Here is a 21,608-nt window from a genome sequence, read left to right on the forward strand (position 1 = left end):
CACTATCGTCAGGTGTATAACCACACGTAAATATATGCATAAATATGTACCTAGATCAAAGCGACTTAATATTTTATTTGCTTACAAAAGAAAACATAATAACCATGTTACTTACATGTGGAGCATTTCGACGTAGCGTTGAGGCCTCCGCGCTGTGACGTAGTGCTGAAAATGAATGCGTTATCTCGCCTAACTCTCTAATAATTACTGCTTCGAGCAACTAGTTATTACTTTCTTTTAAATCAAATAGTGGTTCCTTTTATGTATATCTTCCTTATATGACGAAATTTCGCAACATAACGAAGAGATTAAAAAGAAACAATATTTATCCTAGGGAAAATTCGAGTCGTTTCGTGGCCATTTTTATTTTCACCACTGTACGTACTTATTTGAGTGAGCGCCGAGTGAGTGAAAAACTCGAAACGCTAAACAAATCAAAGTTTAAAACAAAAATATTTGTATGAGAAAGAAGCAAAAAAAACTTCGATTTCTCATTTAATAATAACTATGTATGTACATGGGTATTCAACCTATAAGAATTCCGCCAACCCAGAGAAAAGACAAAAAAACCAACAAAAACACTAAAGATATTGTGTGAGGGAGGCTAGTGCGTAGATTTGTACCAAAAGAAGTCAAAAAGAATTAAAGTTGAAAAAGAAGAAGGATTCTTCATGATTTTAATATCGCTAACTTAATTAGTTCCTATGTTAAATCCAATCCAAACTTTCTTGAAATATGTGGCACAAAGGGTGCTTCACTAAGTTTAACGTTTTAATTTAAGTTTAAAATTTACAATAATATGTATATATATATATATAATAATATTTATAAATTTTCCTTATGTACTTTTATTTTAAATTTTTAGTTATTGCCTTTTAGTTTCATGCATGCATATATACGCTTGTGCATACACACTATTTCAGACATATTCTAGCAAAAAAAATCTTCCTTATTATTTTGTTGGGTTATTGGAACCGAACATATGCGGTCTAAGGTTTACAACCCATAAAAAAAAATCTGCCCAAATACTTTAAATGCATAGATATCTATACTTTATTTAATATCGACGAAACTATACAGCTGGGATACGGCTCATGGTGGTCAAGCAGCGATAGCTGGCCTCGTGGCATGCACCTTGGTGGGTCTCTTGATCTTGGTGTGTCAGCTTTAGGCTGGGATCAGTGGAGATAACTTTATGTAACGAAACTGATGGTAAATTACGCGTAGGTATACTTTTTAACCTTTACTTTCGGTCTTAAATAAACTTTGCGTACACGGGCAGATAGAATTAATTTGAAAGCACAATTGTGTGTGCATATGTATATGAAGAAAACAAATTCGCCTAATCTCCACTGATCTTACCTCCTCGATATCTCGTTCAGAAAGGAAAGAAGCCCAAAAACATGTTTCCTTCCGGAAGTCTAGCTATGCTCTCTTCTGACAGCTAGCAGTCAGTCGTTTTTGAAGTGGTATCAAATTATATAAAGGAAGTGTTCTGATCGTGGTGTGGTGAGTAATTTTCTTGCACTGGAATGTATACACCGGAAGCGAAAATACTCAAACACGTACCCGATATGATTTTAGATATAAAATTATATTAAATGGAGGAATTGTACTTTGCCAGGTACACCAGCACAACTTTGTTAATAATACGTTCAACAATGTGCGTATGTTTCTTACACAGATCGGCAAGGGTGATAATTATTGTATTTACAATTGTGGACGATCAATGTTTTCCAAAATTGCACCATACAGCATACAACTGGTACTTGCCGACATAGCATCACGAAGCAAATCCCCAACAGCAAGACCAGGCTCTACGCCATCAAATTCCACAAGGCCAATCTGTTCAACCATTGTTTAAGTCACCGAATACTGTATGCCCCATGTCAAAATTATTTCAATCAACGTTTGCCACAAAATTTTAAAGGATTTTTTGTGCTATACATTTCAGCTTTCGTGTTATTTTCAATAAAAATGTATTTATAAAATATATTCACACGCGATATATCCGTTATTAATCCATCGTTATAGAAAATAAATTCTGTGTATTCTTGAGTACTTTTGAAACGTGGAAAAATCTATGCGCGGCAGTAATTCTACAGGATTATATGTTCGGGTTATGGAAAAGGAGGAAGCTGCGTGCGTGCAATACCAGCAATGTGATTACAAGACACCCAAAAAGACATCCATGTTAATTGATGGAAAACGTTTAATAGATAAAATTAATATATTAACAACTCGACCAGATAATCACACGTGCACAAAGCTACCTACAATCAAAGGCTTCGTTATTATTAAACCAATAAGCCGCGGCGCATTTGGAAAAGTGTTTTTGGGCTATAAAAACAATGATCCTAATAAATTATACGCAATCAAAGTGATGCGTAAATCCGATATGATAAATAAGAATATGGTATCACAAGTTATTACAGAGCGTAATGCTTTAGCATTGTCACGTAGCCCATTTTGTGTCAGCCTATTTTTCTCGCTGCAATCAATCTCCTATACCTATTTAGTAATAGATTATATGGCGAGCGGTGATCTCAAATCATTACTTACCTTGTATGGCTACTTTGACGAATCATTTGCGCGTTTCTATGTAGCAGAAGTTGCATTAGCATTGCAATATTTACATGAGCATGGAATTGTGCATCGTGATATAAAGCCAGATAATATGCTGTTAACTGGGACTGGTCATGTAAAGTTGATTGATTTTGGTTTGAACAAAATTGAGAATAGGAAAGATTTGGAAATTTCCGATCTGATAAATATTTCGCCTACGCTAAACACACGTACACCTGGTCAGTTGCTTTCATTAACGTCGCACTTGTGTTTTGGCTCGGAGAAGAAAATAGAATGTGGCACAGTCACTTCTAATTTGATGAATGCTATGAATGAACGTAATGTAAAAACTGAATCATCAGATAGTGAAGCAGAAACATCATTGACTTAACACACCCTCACTGAACTCACCCTACAGTCCAGGTTGGGCAACAATTGAAGTATTTTTCAAAAATGTAGTTCTTTCAATCCCACGCTGTTGTTTATTTGTGGGTGACGATAACGTGACGGGAGACGATGGCGATTGCTTTACAACAATATGTTGGCCATGTATTAGTTGCAATGTTGCGAATGGTTGAGGTGACATTTTTATAAGCGTCGATCCACTTGCCGCAGTTATTATTGACGAAACAGCGCCTACAGATGTTTGCGCATTGTTTGCATTTATTATTGATATGTTTTCTACAGATTTGTTTTGTTGTGTTTGTGAGCGTACTGCTGTCACCACACCGCCACCACCACCGCTACCGCTACTTGCCACGACACGATGCCCAATTACGTGAACGGGCTTCTTATTAGAGCTAGCAATGCCACCACCGCTTGTTGATGTAGATTGTAAAATTGACCTTACACTGCCCCTACCAATGCTTGGTATAAGTCGTAAAATATTGTTAGCAAGTGTTTGTTTTGGTTGTTGTTGTGGCGATTGTTCTTGCTGTGTTATATTATCTACATTCGTAATAAATTGTGTACTATCCATATAAATAGTTGTTGTGGCATCAATATTGTTGTTGGATACCGAAGGCGAAACAGGCACTGAACGCAAATTCGTGTCTCTGACTAAAACATCTTACCAGTTCCCGATTTTGTTAAAGAGTTTGCCATACTTATTGGTATCGTAAAAATATGCGATTGCTGTTGCTTATCCGTTTGTTGCACATTTGATGCGGCGTTAGATTTTTTGAGAATTTGTGGGGAGGACGGTGCTTTATTTTTAGTAGCTGTAGTTATGTTAGAATGTCCTCTTATTTGATTGTTTACAGTTGGTTTATTAATAGATACTTTTTTGCCACCAAGTGTAGCGCTCAATTGAGAAGGAGAAGATTGTTGTGATGCAGCAATCGTACCTGTTCCTGGCGATGAAGATTTTGATGATGTTACAACTGTTGCATTTGATACATGTACGGTTTGCAGACCACTTGGCGTGGCTACAATAATAGGTGTAGAGTTACTACCGACTCCTGTGTTTAATGTTTTCCTTGGAGACACGATTAAATTATTTGTTTGAATGCTTTATTCTCTTCAACAACCAATTCATTTGCTGTAGCTGCATTCTTCGTGAGGGTGAATGAAGCTGAACGCACAAGTGACAGCAAAATTTCTGGTGTCTCACCATTTTTTTCAGCTGACGAAATTAATATATCTGCAACGCTAACATGCAATGCAACCAATACACAACTCACCGATAGCACATCTTCCTATCATACATGTACATCAACAGAATTAAGTAAAAATGATGGAAGTGCGAATACAATTGCAGCCAATAACACGCGTCACGTTGGCTTTGCAGATATAAGTATTGGCATGAAAGTTGCAAATGACTCTGCTGCTGTTTCTAAAGCAAACTGCAATGGCTGCAAGCTGAAGATTTTAAAAATCAAAATAAGTTTTTAGTTAAAGTCGAACCATACGAGCAGGAAGAAACTTCGTTTGAGTTTAACATGGTTCGGAAACGTACCATTGACGAGTTACAGCGTTTACGCATTTCAAAATGTCCAGAAGACTCTGGTGTATCTAGCTCGCAGATTAATACAACTACAAGTTCTATGGATAAGGCTGAAAATATGTGTGTTTCTAAAACTGATACATGCTTTTCAGATTATTCACTCAGTTACAACGTCAATATGAGTAATGAAACCAATAGCATGCGCTCCCCATTTCGCAACTTATCGAAAAATTTTAAACGACCATTTGATTGCATTTTACCTGAAAATATAAGAAAGAAATAATAGTAAAAAGACACCACAAATATATTTACAATACTTACCGCTCTGCTACCGTGCAACCTCGTGGATTTTTTCATAATGACATTTCTCATTATTACCGTACAAACTGAACATGGCCGCAGGTAATGAGCGTTTGACTCACCCTGCACCATTTTAGGCCAAAAAGCCAAATGTACCAAATATTATTGTAGGTCTTTAATAACAAATAATAAGTTGCTATTCAATGAGATACCAATTAAAAAAGTATACCAAATCATTTACGAACGTATGAGGAGAAAGAGTAATGTATTGTCACATACAAGGGAAGGGGTTATAACCGATTTAGCCACTAGTGTAATAATGTCCACACATTAATCCAGCAAAATTTTGCACGTTGTTGGTGAGAGCCCAGGGTGGTTTATAGTAAATATCACCACAACTTATAGCAAGTTTCTGCAATTTAAAATACACTAGGGGACACAAAGATAACCCCGAATCTTGAAATTTTTTTCTAAAACTTGTATACCCTGTCCTGGAAAATTTTAAGAGTCAGAATTTTGAGGTAATCTCGTCACTCCGCCACAACCAGATATTTTTTTGAAAAATAATCTATACAGACACGTATATAATGTGACCTAATGAGTCTAATTGCAGGCATCATGACCCGCTATGGCCATTTGCGAAAGGTATATGAAAAGAAGGGCAGCTACTTCAAGGTCCCATGCCATTTATGTTCGGCTAGGTATACGATACCTCTCTGCCCAGTCTATCGCTCTAAGACGCTCGAGGAACGATGCGTGAAGCACTTTTGGGCAATTTCTGTGGCAATTGCCTCTCCATGGTGCATCGCAAGGCTGCTTGCACAATCAACGGGAGCTGTCGGCGATGTGGCGAGAAACACCACTCCACCCTTCATGTGGATGAGCAAACCAAAGCCTCACGTGAGCCGTACAAGCCGTGGAGCGTACAGGTAGAGGAGGAAGAACGCGAGAACCTCGAAGGGGCGTTGTCACTATACGCCTCCAATATTGAGGCGGAGGAGATTGAACGAGAAACCACGGAGAGGGACACCGATTCTCACCCGGCCAGCATGGTCCAAGAGAGATCGGAACCACTGCCCTCCCGACTCTCAGAGAGATCCACTGCCCTTCCGACTATCAGGGGGATCGGAACCACGGCTCTTCCGACCCCTGCTACAACATGAGCGCCAACAGTCGAACAGAACCCCTCACCGTCTTCGCCGACAACGACAACGCACCCAGCTGGCCGACAACAACACAAGCCACCATCAGGAAGCCACCACGACTAGCCTGCCTCGCTCTACGTTAACCGCCGCCGACTCTCGAGGAGTCATTGCCACTCGCCAGCCAAGGACGCCGCTAACGTTCCGCAGTGGACGTACAGGGCTGGAGTCCGTCGCTGGACCGGTAATGCGGCCCATGATATCGATTCCGCCGACTGCTATAGTGAAAATTGAACTTGGAAGACGACTTCACCTGGTTCGAGCACTAATCGATGTTTGTTCGCCATCAGCCGTTATATCGGCCGACTTGGTCCGGGATCTACGGCTGGACGAAACTCGAGTGGGTAGCCAGACAGGCTGTGTTTAAGTCTGCATTATCAACTACAAACCTCACCTGAAGGTGTCGCTGGTAGAAGACTCGCTGCAAGCACTCGTTGCGTTTTTTTCCTTTATTGGACTTTGTTCCATCATACGGATCCGTTAAATGGCATCAGTTCCTTAGAGCCCATAAAAGGGACAAACAGCGATATACTCGCCCTTAACCTTTTATCAGCGATCCATCAGGTGAGTGTTTGCCAATACATTTGTATTTCATCCTTTTATATTTTTAATAAAGGCCTGTGCGACAGGCTATCATATATATATATTTTACATCTTTGGATATTTAACTTATCTGTTTGTTGTTGGACAGCTAGGCACAGCTGGTAAGTTTTCCGTTTAATTATCCTGAGTTTCAAGAACCGGCTCCCCATAGGTTCCAGGTTTGCGGAATTCACGAGGAATTCCGGCTCCATTTATCCCCGCTCGAACATGGTCCTTCGAGCCGGATCTTGAAACATTTTTAATTTTTTTGGTAATAAAACCAGCTGCAATTAGTTTGTCTTTTTTGCCTTCATGCGTCCAACAACAAATACATATCCTCCGTCCTTTCCAACAATGTTGCCCAATGTCCCATTGGAAACCAAACAAACACACCATACCAAAATCCATTGTGAATAAGCAGTGCAAGTAAGAAGCTGCTTGTTTAAATTTGGTTTTTGACATTTAGAAGTTAGGCATTTGGAAAAACGATTTTGGTAAGTTTGCTGGAGAAAACGCAAGAAGTTCGTGTTTTTATTGGACATTTGGCGGCCGCAATCATCCAGAATTTCACCAGGACGGAAAAGGAAGCACCCCGGAGCAAAAGCAACGTGTTGAAGGCACAAAGACCGCACACGCAGGAAGTTAACTGGTTCTGAACAAAAGGTAAAATTATTGTAATTTACGTGTATATATTAACACCAAACGGCATACGCTGCTCGTGAGTTGCTTATTTCCTTTTCCAGCCTTTCGTTCACAGCATATCACCCGTCTAATCTACCGGGAAGGAGGCCAGCGACAAGGAAACGCAATAAGTAGGTGAGCGTCAACCAGTTTTCGCTCCGACTAGCCGAAAGAGTGTGGCCAGGACCACAATTAGAATACCGGTGCGATAAGGCTGTTAAGCGAACAGTCCGCACCGGTGACCAGTGAATAAAAAGCCTTAGTAGTAAAAGTGTTTGTTAGCAAAGTCCCTGAAAAGCAGGGCAGTGAAGTGGGAAAGGTGCCTTAAAAGATGTGAAAATACCCCCCAAAAAAAAGGCAGAGTATCAAAGTAAAAGTGTTTGTGAGCAAATTCCCTGAAAAGCAGGACAGGGAAGTGGGAAAGGTGCCTTAAAAGAGGTGAATATACCCCCCAAAAAAAGCAGAGTATCAAAGTAAAAGTGTCTGTGAGCAAAGTCCCTGAAAAGCAGGGCAGTGAAGTGGGAAAGGTGCCATAAAAGAGGTTGAATATACCCAAAAAAAAAAAAAGCAGAGTATCAAAGTAAAAGAGTTTGTGAGCAAAGTCCCTGAAAAGCAGGGCAGTGAAGTGGAAAAGGTGCCTAAAAAGAGGGTGAATATATCCCAGAAAAGCAGAGCATACTAGGCCAGTCGTGTGTATGTGCAAAAGTCCCTGAAAAGCCAGGGCAGTGAGTGAAAAAAGGTGCCTTAAAAGAGGTGAATATACCCCCCAAAAAAAAGGCAGAGTATCAAAGTAAAAGTGTTTGTGAGCAAAGTCACTGAAAAGCAGGGCAGTGAAGTGGGAAAGGTGCCTTTAAAGAGGTGAATATACCCCCCAAAAAAAGCAGAGTATCAAAGTAAAAGTGTTTGTGAGCAAAGTCCCTGAAAAGCAGGGCAGTTAATTGGGAAAGGTGCCTTAAAAGAGGTTGAATATACCGCCCAAAAAAAAAAGCAGAGTATCAAATTAAAAGTGTTTGTGAGCAAAGTCCCTGAAAAGCAGGGCAGTGAAATGGAAAAGGTTCCTAAAAAGAGGGTGAATATATCCCAGAAAAGCAGAGCATACTAGGCCAGTCGTATGTGTGTGCAAAAGTCCCTGAAAAGCCAGGGCAGTGAGTGAAAAAAGGTGCCTTAAAAGAGTTTGAATATACCCCCCCAAAGAAAAAGCTGAGCATACTAGGCCAGTTGCGTGTGTGTGGAAAAGTCCCTAAAAGGCAGGGCAGTGAAGCGATAAAGGTGCCTAAAAAGAGGGTGAATAAACCCCACAAAAGCAGAGCATACTAGACCAGTTGTGTGTGTGTGTAAAAGTCCCTAAGAAGCAGGGCAGTGAAGTGAAAAAGGTGCCTTAAGAGAAGGTGAATATACCAAAAAAAAAAAAACACCCCTGAGCAGTTGTGTGTGAGTGCAAAATTCCCTGAAAAGCAGGGCAGTGATTCCACAAAAGGTGGTTAAAAGAGGGCGACAGCCACAGAAAACGCTCAAGAGCATATTTGACCGAGTGTAGCATTTTTTTTTTTTTGATAATCCAGTTTTTAAAAATTGAAATTTGTTGGGTAAAAAATTGAAGCTAGGGCAACTCGGCGGCAAACGAGGCTGTCAGGCAACATCAACGCTCCTACTGCATCCAGTAAAATTATACGGCGTCATCAAAAGGCAGAAGGTCAGCCACGGTCCAAGATTTCAGACGGTCAGCTATAAAACGGGCGTAGATAGAAGGAACACGTGTGGCAGTTACAGGCCAGGTAAGTAATTTATACTGTACTCACCTCCCCACGTCTCTCTGTGTAGATATCGGCCCACACGAACGGCCCACCGCCTTGGAATCGGTTCAGCAGACCAGCACTACTTTAAAGGCCCACACGTAGGCCCACCGAATTGGAAAGATATTGTGTAGCGCAACATTTTCAAGGTCCACACGAACGGCCCACCGCTTTGGGAATCTACAAGCAGTAAGCCGACAAAACGTTAGGCACTAAACGGGTGAGTTTTTTTTTTACTTTGCCTATTTTAAATAGTTTATTGGTACTTAGTTTTAGTAACCCCTCAAGTTGCGGCGAACGCAGTACCCCTCTCTAGCTTTCCACCCCCCTCCGCAGTGTTAAGGCAATTTTACCTCCCTTGTGTACCCACACGACCGCGAAGAGTGGCCGATTTTTTTCTGACTGTACTTAGTTTAGCAAGCCCCTTACGTTGCGGTGAACGCGGTACTCCCTTTCTCGCTCCCACTCCCCTCGACAGCGTTAAAGGCAATTTACCCCCCTTGCATACCCACACGAACACGAAGAGTGGCCGACTTTTTCTGAGGTTGAATTACAACCTATCTTACCAGTTTGCGAATATTTATTTATCCTGGGTCCTTGAACATGGCCAACGCACAGGATTTCTCTCGCGCTTGTGATGCACTTCTGGAGTTTGAAAATCGGTTTAACGAATCTCCAGGGGCGCATCACACGGTGTTTTCCCTCGAAATTCAAAAGGAGGGACTTAAGGCCCTTTGGGATACAGTGAAATATTCTCAGCAGCTATTCCCGAGATCTTAACGACGACGATGACGGGGCCGCGGCTTTGCGAGAAGCGAAGGTTAAATACCAAAACTGCTACACAGTATATCTGACGTGCGCAGCCCTGATGGGTGAGACCATCCATAACCTCACCCTCATCCGTCAACCCTCCTCCACGGTAAATGACCTCTCACACGAGCATGATTTGACGATGCGCTCCAGCGTTAAACTTCCACCGTGCGACACCGAAATTTTCTATGGTGACCACACTGCATGGCCGGGCTTTCGGGATCTGTTTACGGCCATATATAAAAATAATACGCGGTTAAGTGAAGTGGAAAGTTATACCATCTAAATCACAAAACTCGGGGGGAGGCCAGGGATATTGTGAAGAAAACCCCACTCACGAATGAGGGTTTTGCCATTGCGTGGCAGAACCTTTCCGATAGGTTCGAAAATAAGAGAATTATGATCAATTCTCAGCTGAAAATATTATTTAATCTGCCATCGGTGACAGGAGAGCGGGGAACTGAAATAAAAAATTTACAGCGATCTGCAAATAACTGCAGATGCATGGCATTGATACCGACAACTGGGATGCAATCTTTATTTATCTGGTATCCAGCAAGCTGCCGGACGCAACACTAGCCTTATGGGGAAGGGAATTACCAACAAAAGCGAGATTCCGGCGTGGCAGGATATGTACAATTTCCCGACGAGCAGGTTCAAAACCTTGGAGACAGTGTCGGACATTCAAGGAGTTCGAGTTTCCCGCGAGGCAATCAGTCGGCCCTCGACATCCACCCACGAAAAAAGGAAGGTATCTGCCAATCACGGCAATGTTTCGCAGGCAGGCTGCAGGCTGTGCCCCAATGTTCTCCATGCTCTGAAGTCGTGCCCCAAGTTTTAGCAATGAAGGTAGAGGAGCGCTATAGGGTAGTAAGGAAGTACAATTTATGTACGAATTGCCTCGCGCATTCACACGTTGCACGTAATTGTACTAGCACCTTTAATTGCATGACTTGCCATCAGCGTCATCAGTCACTCCTGCATCGCAACCCAAATGGAAACAGGCAAACTCCATTAAATACCAGTCTCTCCCCCCAAACTAATTCGACTCATTTATCTCAGGACCCAACGACCGCAGGGAATGTAAACGCGTTATGCGCGGCAAATTTTAAGAATATTATTTTAGGAACCGCCATGGTACACGTATGTCATAATGGAGTAGCATATGGATTCGGGTTCAGAAGGGAGCTTTATCACGGAACGCCTCCAGAGACGCATCAAACTTCCCACACGCGCTGCAAACACCAAGGTAAACGGCGTCAATGCCACGTCCGCTGCAAACGTGCGTAAAGTAGCACTGTTCATTTTAGGATCACCTGTCGACCCGCAGCTCCAAATCGAGGCAAGAGGCATCATTCTCTCCCAACTGACAGGTAGTCTTCCCCAGTTTTCTGTCGACCAAGCCTATCTTGGTCAACTCCCCCCGATGCAGTTGGCCGACGTCAACTTTCACAAAAGTCAGCAGGTCGACATGATGACTTGTACCCCGCGGTAATGAAAGGGTGTGTAGAGAAGGATGTCTTAGGCTCCTTGTTAGCTCAAGAAACAGTGTGTGGCTGGATCCTAACTGGCCCAGCCCCGCTCCCCCTCCAAACGAGTTCAGAATCTTGCGTCTCCCTCTATACGGAATTTTCCAGCGCCCAGTTAACTCGGTTTTGGGAATTAGGTCAAGTTCCGAACAAAAAGTCCGTGACCCCCGAAGAACAATTTCGCGATAACCACTATGTAAGGACAACGATCAGGAATGATGAAGGACGGTACATGGTAGCATTACCATTTCGACGTGAGTTCCCTGATGACATCAATATTGGACATTAGCGAAGCAGCGCAGTGCAACAGTTCATCCGGAACGAAAGCGCTATGTGTCGAAAACTGGAGTTAAAGGAAGAGTACCATAGGGTGCAGCGGGAGTACATCATGCTGGGGCATATGAGTCCAGTGAAGCCCACGGAGGGCAGGAACTCCTCAATTCCCTATTACCTACCGCACCATGCAGTCATCAAACCGGACAGTACAACCACGAAGGTGCGCGTGGTCTTCAACGCTTCCAGTCCCACGTCGAATGGAGTTAGTCTGAATGATGTTCTCTACCCTGGACCAGTTCTACAGGCCGACCTTACTGCCGTATTATTAAAATGGCGCTTTGTTTAGTATGTGTTCAATGCAGACATCGAGAAGATGTATAGGCAGATCCTGTTACACCCCAAAGACACCCAGTTTCACAGGATAATTTTTCGGGAGTCCCAGGACGATGAGCTGGTAGACTACGAACTCCGCATAGTGACTTTTGGAGTAAACTGTGCCCCGTACTTAGCTATCAGGACTCTCCACCAGTTAGCTGACGATATCAGGGTTCATTTCCCTTTGGCTTCCAGGATATTGAAGCAGCATATGTATGTCGACGACGTTCTCGCAGGTGCCCATGACCGCGAGACAGCACTACAAGCTCGTGACGAGCTCATAGAAGCGCTCAAAGAAGCTGGATTCCCCCTTCGGAAATGGACGTCAAACTCGAAAGAGACCTTGGCAGTGTTACCAAAGGAGCACCTGCTAAAGGAGGAGTTCCTGGAAATTGATGACCTCAGCGAAGCCAGGATGTTAGGCATACGGTGGAATGCGGTACACGATATGTTCCATTTTAGCGTCCAGGAAATACCTACAAAACCAAATTACACCAAACGTGAGGTTTTGTCTAATTTTGCCAAATTATTTGACCCAGCGGGATGGTTAGGACCCATAGTAGTAGAAGCCAAAATCTTGATGCAAGACATATGGCTTACGAAGATTGATTGAGATGATAACCTTCCTCCAGACCCTCACCGGCGATGGGAAACTTTTCTAAAAAATTATACCCACTTTTCAGAAATTAAAATTCCACGGTGGATTCATTTCACACCGTGGCATGAAATCGAGTTCCACGGTTTTTGCGATGCCTCGGAAAAGGCATACGCAGCCGCCCTGTATGTTAGAGTGTACGACCGCACAACGAACAGGACTCCTCATGTCAGTTTACTGGTAGGTAAAACCAAGGTGGCTCCAGTTAAAACCGTCTCTTTACCACGGTTGGAATGATGTGGAGCATTGCTTCTGGCCGAACTTTTCCACGCTTTGCTCCCCCAATTCGACGTTCCGCAGCCGACCATCTACAAATGGACGGACTCGACCATCGTACTCTCCTGGATGAAGAAGCCACCGTGCTGCTGGACAACCTTCGTGACGAATCGGGTCGCAAAAATTGATGAGCTCGTCGGAGTGGAGGGATGGAATCATGTGGAATCTAGCGATAATCCAGCGGACCTGGGCAGTCGCGGTTTGACTCCGCAAGTGTTGGCGAACAGCACGCTCTGGTGGCAAGGCCCAAGATGGCTGAAGGCCCCACCATCGGAGTGGCCAAGCAAAACAGATGCCTTGCTTATGGAAACGGAGCTAGAGCAGCGAGCTGTCCGAGCTCATACCACCAGCGCTCAAGGACTTCCGGATATTCTGGAGCGATTTTCGAACTTTTCTAGAGCCCTCAGAGTCATCGCACGGATCTTCCAGTTCTACCGCAACACGCATTCTGTGCATAAGTTAACACCCCAGATATCTCGCCAGAAGAAATTAAGATGGTAAAAGCCCGGCTTATTCGTTTAACGCAAAAACGATGCTACGCAGAAGAGTATCGGATGCTAGCTTCAACTGATGCCGTGAGCTCAAAGATTTCCATCCGCACCCTCAACCCCTTCCTCGATGCGGACGGAATAATGTGCGTGGGAGGAAGATTGGAGCTGTCGACGATACCCTATAACGAACGTTGTCGAATTATTCTCCCATACAACTGTGCGTTTTCGCGGCTTGTAGTAAAATTCTCTCATTTGATTTCCGTACACGGGGGAAATCAACTAATGCTACGACTTTGCGATCAGGATATTGGATCGTGAAGCTAAAAAATTTGATAAAAAATATAATAAATAATTGCAAAATTTGTCTCATCTACAGGAAAAGGACACGTGAGCAGTTGATGGCAGCCAGAACGAACGGAGCTCTCCCGACCCGTCACTAGTACCGAAATCGATTTCACTGGTCCGTTCGACATCAAAAATTATACGGGCAGGGCATGCCTATTAACGAAGGGTTATGTCTGCGTGTTTGTTTGCTTTGCTACGAAATCAATACACTTAGAGGCAACAAGCGATCTATCGACAACCATAATTCTAGCTGCATTTGCGCGGTTCATATCTCGGCGAGGTTGTCCCCACCAGGTGTATTCGGACAATGGGACGAACTTTGTAGGAGCAAACAAAACATTAAGGCAAGACTTTCGGAATTTCATGACTGAAGCTGCTCGGCATACCACTATGTCATATGCCCATTAAGAAATCCACTGGCAGTTTATCCCACCAGGAGCACCCCACATGGGAGGACTATGGGAAGCAGGGGTGAAGAGTTTCAAAACCCATTTCCGCAAAATTTCAACTACCATGCGATTCACAATGTAGGAATTATCCACTCTACTGGCTAAAATAGAAGCCTGTCTGAACTCGAGACCGATCAGTCCGATGTCTGACAACCCCGACTGCATTGAACCCCTCACCCCTGGACTCTTTCTGATTGGAAGCACCATACTCGCGAATGCAGAACCAGAGGTTCAAGGAACACCGATGTCAATCGTCAACCGATGGAAAAAGCTCAAAGCTATTCATCAAGGATTCTGCCAACGATGGAAGGGAGAGTACTTGAAAGAGCTACATAAGAGGGTTAAGTGGCAACACCCCCAAAGAAATCTTGAGGTTAACGATCTAGTAATTATCAAAGAGGATAATTTACCCGCTAATGAATGGCGACTTGGTAGAGTGGTGAAGGTTTTCCCAGGCCAAGATAATCGAGTACGGGTGGTAGAAATACGCACAGCCCGTGGTGTGATTACACGGCGAATAGTTAAATTAGTCCTACTACCTATCGAAATCCCTAAGTAACCAATTCTCTCTTTTCAGCTTTCTTTTTTCTTCTTTCTTTTTTCTTCACTTAGATAAAAGTCGTTCAAACCAAAATGGTCCGAGCCAATACTAAAAACACCCATCGAAGCCCCTTATGTCAGCACAACCACCGACTTCTGTTCTGTCGCTAACTGCGCCGTATGGAACCAGAGGAGAGACTACGCGCCGTCCCCCTCCACCGCCATTGTGCCAATTGCCTGTCACCGCGCCTTGTAACGCGCAATTGTCCGTCAACAGGGCGATGTGACCGATGCCATGAGCAGCATCACAGCCTTCTCCACCTATGGGAGACACCACGGCGAGAGGATGACGTGCCACAGGGCCTTGACGAGGTGCAAAATCGGCCAAGTCAGCGACCGCGACCATACCGGGCTCGAGAGCTGTCGGAGTCAAGTGAAGAAATACTGGAGATTGATGCCAGCGATGAAGACCTACAGCAGATAAATGCTCTTGTGCCAGTCACCGCCGAAACACCGGTACTCAGACCACCCCTGTCGGGTATCCGGTCCATAGTTTCTCGGCCGCCTCCTTCGCCCTACCAGCGTCGAACACAGCGACACCAACGAAGGTGCGTCGCACAACAAGGTCCAGGGTTTTTCTGTCCTTATGCCTACCGTGGTAACCAAAGTAATGACAATGGGACGAACTCATGCAGTCCGCGCGATCCTCGACCTTGGACAACCCATATCCACCATATATCGGGGCCTTGCACAACGACTCCATCTGCTGGCACGGAATGAAAGGGAACACTGCGGCTTTACCTTGAAGGGTCTGAATGAGACGGTGCAAATCCAGGCAAAGGTCCTTGGGAGCCTGGTAAGGAGCGCCCCTGCGCGTACTATTGATGCGCGCGTCGCCGATGATTTCGACAACCTGCGCCTGGCAGACCCCTCATTCTACCGGTCAAGCGCATTGTCTCTGATTCTGGGAGTAGACGCGTGTGGAGCCATACTCCGTCCTGGACTTAGGCCTGCAACCCCGACGCGACCGGCGGCTCAAAACACCGTTTTTGGATGGGTCATATTCGGAGTAACCCCCTACTGAGCTGGCAAGCAAAAACCTTTAGCGTTAAGAAAAAATGAAGTTTATACGTAATTGAATTTATAATGAAGTTAATACGTAATTGAGTTTATAATGAAGTTAATACATTAATATTGAATTTATATTGCAGTGATGCTGCAAGGCGGGCGTCATGTTAAATTCTGCATTATCAACTACAAACCTCACCTGAAGGGGTCGCAGGTAGAAGACTTTGTTCCATCATACAGATCCGTTAAATGCCATCAGTTCCTTATAGCCTATAAAAGGGACGAACAGCGATGGACTCGCCCTTTATTTTTTTATCAGCGATCCATCAGGTGAGTGCTTGCCAATACATTTGTATTCCATCCTTTTATATTTTTAATAAAGGCCTGTGCGACAGGCTATCATATATATATTTTACATCTTTGGATATTTAACTTATCTGTTTGTTGTTGGACAGCTAGGCACATCTGGTAAGTTTTCCGTTTAATTATCGCGAATTTCAAAAACCGGCTCCCCATAGGTTCCCCGTTTCCGGAATTCACGAGGAATTCCGGCTCCATTTATCCCCGCTCGAACAGGCTGTGTGGTGTGTCTGCGGGGGAAGCACTTTCGAATTTGCCTTTAAATTATGAATTTTGTAATAAAGAATAATTTATACTTTTGAACTCATGCGTACAGTCTGTCCATCCACAAATCTCTAATCTTTCTCCATTTAGATATTGTCTACTCTAGCAGCAGGGAAAGGCGAGGTTGCGTACCGCAAGGGGCCGGCATGTTTAGGCCAGCAGGCTAACCCCAAAGGAAAATTAAGGGCCGGCCACCCAAATGCAATTTAATACAAAACCGCTTATATATTACGTCCGTTAGCACTTATACTAAAAGAAAAATTGACGTTTCGTTAAGTTACTCCGCCAAAGGCCTGTTAGCTTTGGGGGGTAAACGGAACGCGTGGAATGGAACTCGGTCACTTGGATTATAGCCGCAGCAGTATACGCACGCTTGTAAGTTCTTCCTTTAAACAACAAGTTTTCAAAGCCATAAAAAAGGTCACTCCAGCGATTATCACCGCCAGAACGCAGAGTCCACGAATATATTTAAAGGTAAAACTGTAGCAATTGCATGCTTGCTTTTTAAACTCTACTTCTCATTTTTCTATTGCACACTCCTTTGAAATAAAATACTAGTGTAATTTTTAATATTAATCCATTGCCTTTTATTTCTAACCCCCCTGAGAGAAAATAAGTCTGGAAATCGCCAGCTCAAGTTTTCAGTCAGCAAGTTATTATATTGACCTACATATTGTCAATATGATTCCAGCTTGAGCACTTTGGTATGACGCATTAATACATTAGGTGACTTGGCAAACGCGAATGAACTCATGGTGGTTATCTGGGTCAATGAACAAATGTTTGTAGTGTTAAGTGTGTTTGAAGTGAGGTGAATTCCACGCGATACTTGATTCCTGTTTGAGCAGTTTGGTATGACACACTAATACATTAGGCGGATTGGCTAACGCGAATGAACTCATGGTAGTTATCTGGGTCAATGAACGAATGTTTGTAGTGTTACGTGTATTTCAAGTTAGGTGAATTCCACGTGATATTACAGAGTGTTAACTGACTTAAAATCATATTTTATTGTGACTTTGCCTATGTCGTGTTCAGCTTACAACTACATATTTATTGCAGATCTCTGCTCTGTTATATCGCCAAAAATCTGTAAAACAAAATCAAGTGCGCAGAAAAGAATGCAACAAAAAGTATACAACATTTAACGATAACAGCCTAACTTCTACGTTTGTTGCATACACAAACAAAGTGAAGTTACCTGAGTTCTTGAGGAGTTAGGCTTATATTCCCTTGTGAATACAAATCTTTACCGATAACTCTGCTATCGATTAATTTATTGAATTCTAGCAAAGTAATATCGCATTGTCGTCGGAGTTATACATGTGTGCCAAATTTCAGCTTGCAAGATTTGATTACAGGCAACAACCAAGCGAAAGTAAATAAAAGCTTATAAACAACAATAAACAGCAGAAAAGGAGTTATAAATAAAAACTTGCAAAGTGCATTGATGGCCTGATGCGCTTAACGTCAAGCCTTAAATATGTGAATCGCTGATGATAAACCGTCATGGGTTTTGAAATAGTCGGATAAACGGTCTATCAACTATTTTTTCTTCTAATTTACTCGTTTTCTATGTATAATAATTTAATATAATATAACTTATAAAATATTCATTTTACAAAAATAACAAACTTGGTCTTGAAGACAACAAATTAATATAATAATTAATTATTTATAGACCAGTAAAACTAAGCATAACATTTGTTGGATGTCACAACGATCAGTATGAACGCCACATAACATGACCAGTACGGGAATACACCACTCTTTGGTCATCTGCATATTAACATAGACATTTTGTAATCTCTATATTCACATGCATGTTATCGATAAGTCAATATAACTTCATAATACTTTTTGTCATCACTGTTTTTTGCAAATTCTTTGTACATACCGGCAAATTTTCTATACGTAAATAATAAACCTGTAAAACTATTGATACCACTTAATCAAATCCAGTGTCTTGCTATATTAAAATCCGGTAGTACTGCAGTTATACTAAGCATCTATTTCGAAACCATGACCATCGACTAAATTGTAAAGGTCTACAACCATACTCAACGGGAAGAGCTTTTTTGGTTGGTTCATCACGCCATTTAAACAACTGCTGAAAGGTAAGGTGACGAGATCGTTGGCTTCGCGGAATATGACCCGGCATTTCATATAGAATCTAATTTGTATTCTGCTCCCGCCACTGGTCCTTCGAGCCCGATCAGTTTTCGCGAAATACCACTAACCCTGATGTCAAGAAATCGCTTGTGTCCACCTAACCTCAAAAGGCATCGCCAAACACGTTTAGTCAATTCTTCGTAACGCGAACAAAGCTGACTGTTTGGAATCGCCAAGAGCGAACGTTCAACACTACAAAGCTCATCATCATTTCTATCAGCATACACCATCAAGGCCATCCGAATCCGTAAACCCCCCAATTGTGACGAAAGGCAACAGGATTTCGAGGTAAGTGACTGTATCATTTCGTTGTCAATTTTTTTTCTGTACCGACATGCCGGAAAACGAATCACCGGCTCTCACTGAAGAAGAGCAACTGGTGGCGGAACAACTCGATCTGCTCGAACGTTTACGTAAAGAGCGACCAAATTTCGATAAAGATGGACCAAATCGACGTTCTAAGGGGCAGTTTTCTAAACGCCTCAATCGAATCTCGCAAACGCTTTTAACTTTCAATGCGAACCATCGCACAGTGGTGCGTTCCAGATTATCTCAAGATGACGAATATTTCAAACGGGATATCTTTGGGTCTTTTCAATCTGAGCATGCAGATGCAATCGACCATATCGAAAATGTATTCGACCAACTGTATCCAAATGAAACCCACGAAACCCAAACCACCTTTCCTAATTCTACTGCATCGGCTTCTGCAACAACGGAAACGATTAATACGATCATACGTGAAGTTCACGCCGATAGCACGTTTAGACCAACTAAATGGCCAACCTTTTTTGCATCATTTCAAGCTATTCATAATAATCCAAAGTTATCAAAGCATCAAAAATTTGTGTATCTAAAATTATTTCTTACCACAGACGTAACGTCATCCATCGCTCATTTGGAAGTTATGGATGACACGTATGACGAAGCCCTCAATGATTTAAAGGATTGTTATAGTAATGATCAGGTTCTGTTTACAGCATTCATTAGAAAATTTATGAATTTGCCGACTTATAGTCAACGTGAATCGGCAGCTGAGCTTATATCATTGCATGACTCTGCACGTGCCTCCGTTGTTCAATTGAAGAACCTTAAGTTCAATACCGAGGCGAATTCTGAGTTTTTTGCGTTCCATTTACTCGAGAAGCTCTCACCAGCTACACGTCTTGATTTTGAATGATATCGCAAGGAACCGAAGACCGTTGCAGAACTTCAACAATTACTAGACTTTTTGAAATAAACATTTCTCATTGCTGATGCTGCTGTTCATGCAAGTCACCACAACAATTCCAAATCATCATTTAATGCAAAGCCTAACAATATATCCACCAAGTCTGTTAACAGAAGGGAAATACGAAATCTTCACGTCGCAAAAAAATCCATCATCTGTCCGATCGAAGGGTGTAAGGGATCACATGTCCTTCGCAAGTGCCAGCAATTTTTGCAATGGACCCCCTTTGAGCGCAAATCGTTCGCAAGTAACCATAAGCTGTGCTTTAATTGTCTCGGTCATTCAACCTCAACACCATGTTCTAGCAAACATTCTTGTTTCACCTGTGGTGGTAGGCATCACACTTTATTGCATTTCAACCATTCAAAGTTATCATCAAATACAACATCTCTCCGAGATCCAGAACCGTCATCGAACTCACCTCACGTTAACCATGCGCCTTTGGTTAATCCGCAAATGGTTTCTAACAATTTGCTACATAAAAGTTCCACAATTCTACTTGCAACAGCAATTGTCAATGTCATTGATGCATCTGGCCAGCCTGTCCGGCTTCGTGCATTAATCGACAATGGATCGCAGCAATCCGTCATTACCACGCGCGTTGTTCAACGACTGAAATTACCCTTCATTCCTTTCTGTATAGGTTACCGGCCCATGGGGGAATCTCAATACAAAATTGCTGATAAGGGAGTTATTCTTAGTATTCAATCACCTGTCAATCCTAACTTTAATTTTAAATCGAAATTTGTAGTTCTTCCATCAATCACCTCGGAGTTGCCTTTGCATTCAGTCAAAGTGAAGTATTGGCCTCATCTTAAAAATTTAGCACTGGCTGATCCTCACTATGCAACTCCGGGCCAAATTGATTTGTTATTGGCCGGCGATGTATACGGCCGCGTGCTTGAAAGCGGGGTATGTAAGGGTGAGATCGGTGATCCCGTTGCTCAATGCATCGCTTTGGGGTGGATCCTGTTTGGGGAATTATTTCAACAAAATCATGTTCTAACCTTTCCATTAACTCAGTGTAACCATATTTCCACAACAGAAATACGAGATTTGCTTACGAGGTTTTATGAACTAGAGGAAATACCTATTGTCAGATCGTTATCCAAGGAAGATGAATGGACAGAAAGGTTTTACCATGAGACTACCCTTCGTCAACGAAATGGAAAGTTTATGGTGCGCCTACCCTTCAAATCCTATTAAGATCCGTCAATTGCATTAGGTTCCTCCTACGAAGTGGCACTTCAACGCTTTCAATCGCTACAACGTCGCTTCAGCCGTGACGACAAATTCAAGGAAGCATATTTTAAGGTCTTTAACGAGTATCAAAAATTGAATCAGGTCAAGTTAATACACCAGATCCAAGAAGAGCATTATTATTTGCCCCACTATGCAGTGTTTAAAGAAACCAGCCTCACCACCAAACTTCGACAGGTTTTTGACGGCTCGGCCAAGTCTACAAACGGAAAATCGTTAAACCACATTTTGACCACCGGTCCCGATTTACAAGCCAATTTAGTCTCAATTATTCTAAACTGGAGAACGCACAAATACGCCTTCATTGCAGATATTGAAAAAATGTATCGTTGCATCGACATGCATCCAGACGACACCCACTATCAATACATTTTATGGCAAGACGACGACAATTCGGGCATTCAAACATATGCGCTTCAAACTGTAACGTTTGGCCTCG

General features: G+C 42.7%; 1 protein-coding gene and 1 pseudogene across 1 annotated transcript in view; one reads left to right on the forward strand and one right to left on the reverse strand.

Moving 5' to 3' along the window:
- Positions 1–21,608, reverse strand: part of LOC137234818 (uncharacterized) — a 1,233,955-nt gene that overhangs the window by 982,739 nt on the left and 229,608 nt on the right. The window lies entirely within an intron of this gene.
- LOC137234390 (serine/threonine-protein kinase greatwall-like) lies at positions 2,123–4,793 on the forward strand (annotated as a pseudogene).

This window comes from Eurosta solidaginis, chromosome X, assembly GCF_040869045.1.
Source record: "Eurosta solidaginis isolate ZX-2024a chromosome X, ASM4086904v1, whole genome shotgun sequence".
Classification (NCBI taxonomy): Eukaryota; Metazoa; Arthropoda; class Insecta; order Diptera; family Tephritidae; genus Eurosta; species Eurosta solidaginis.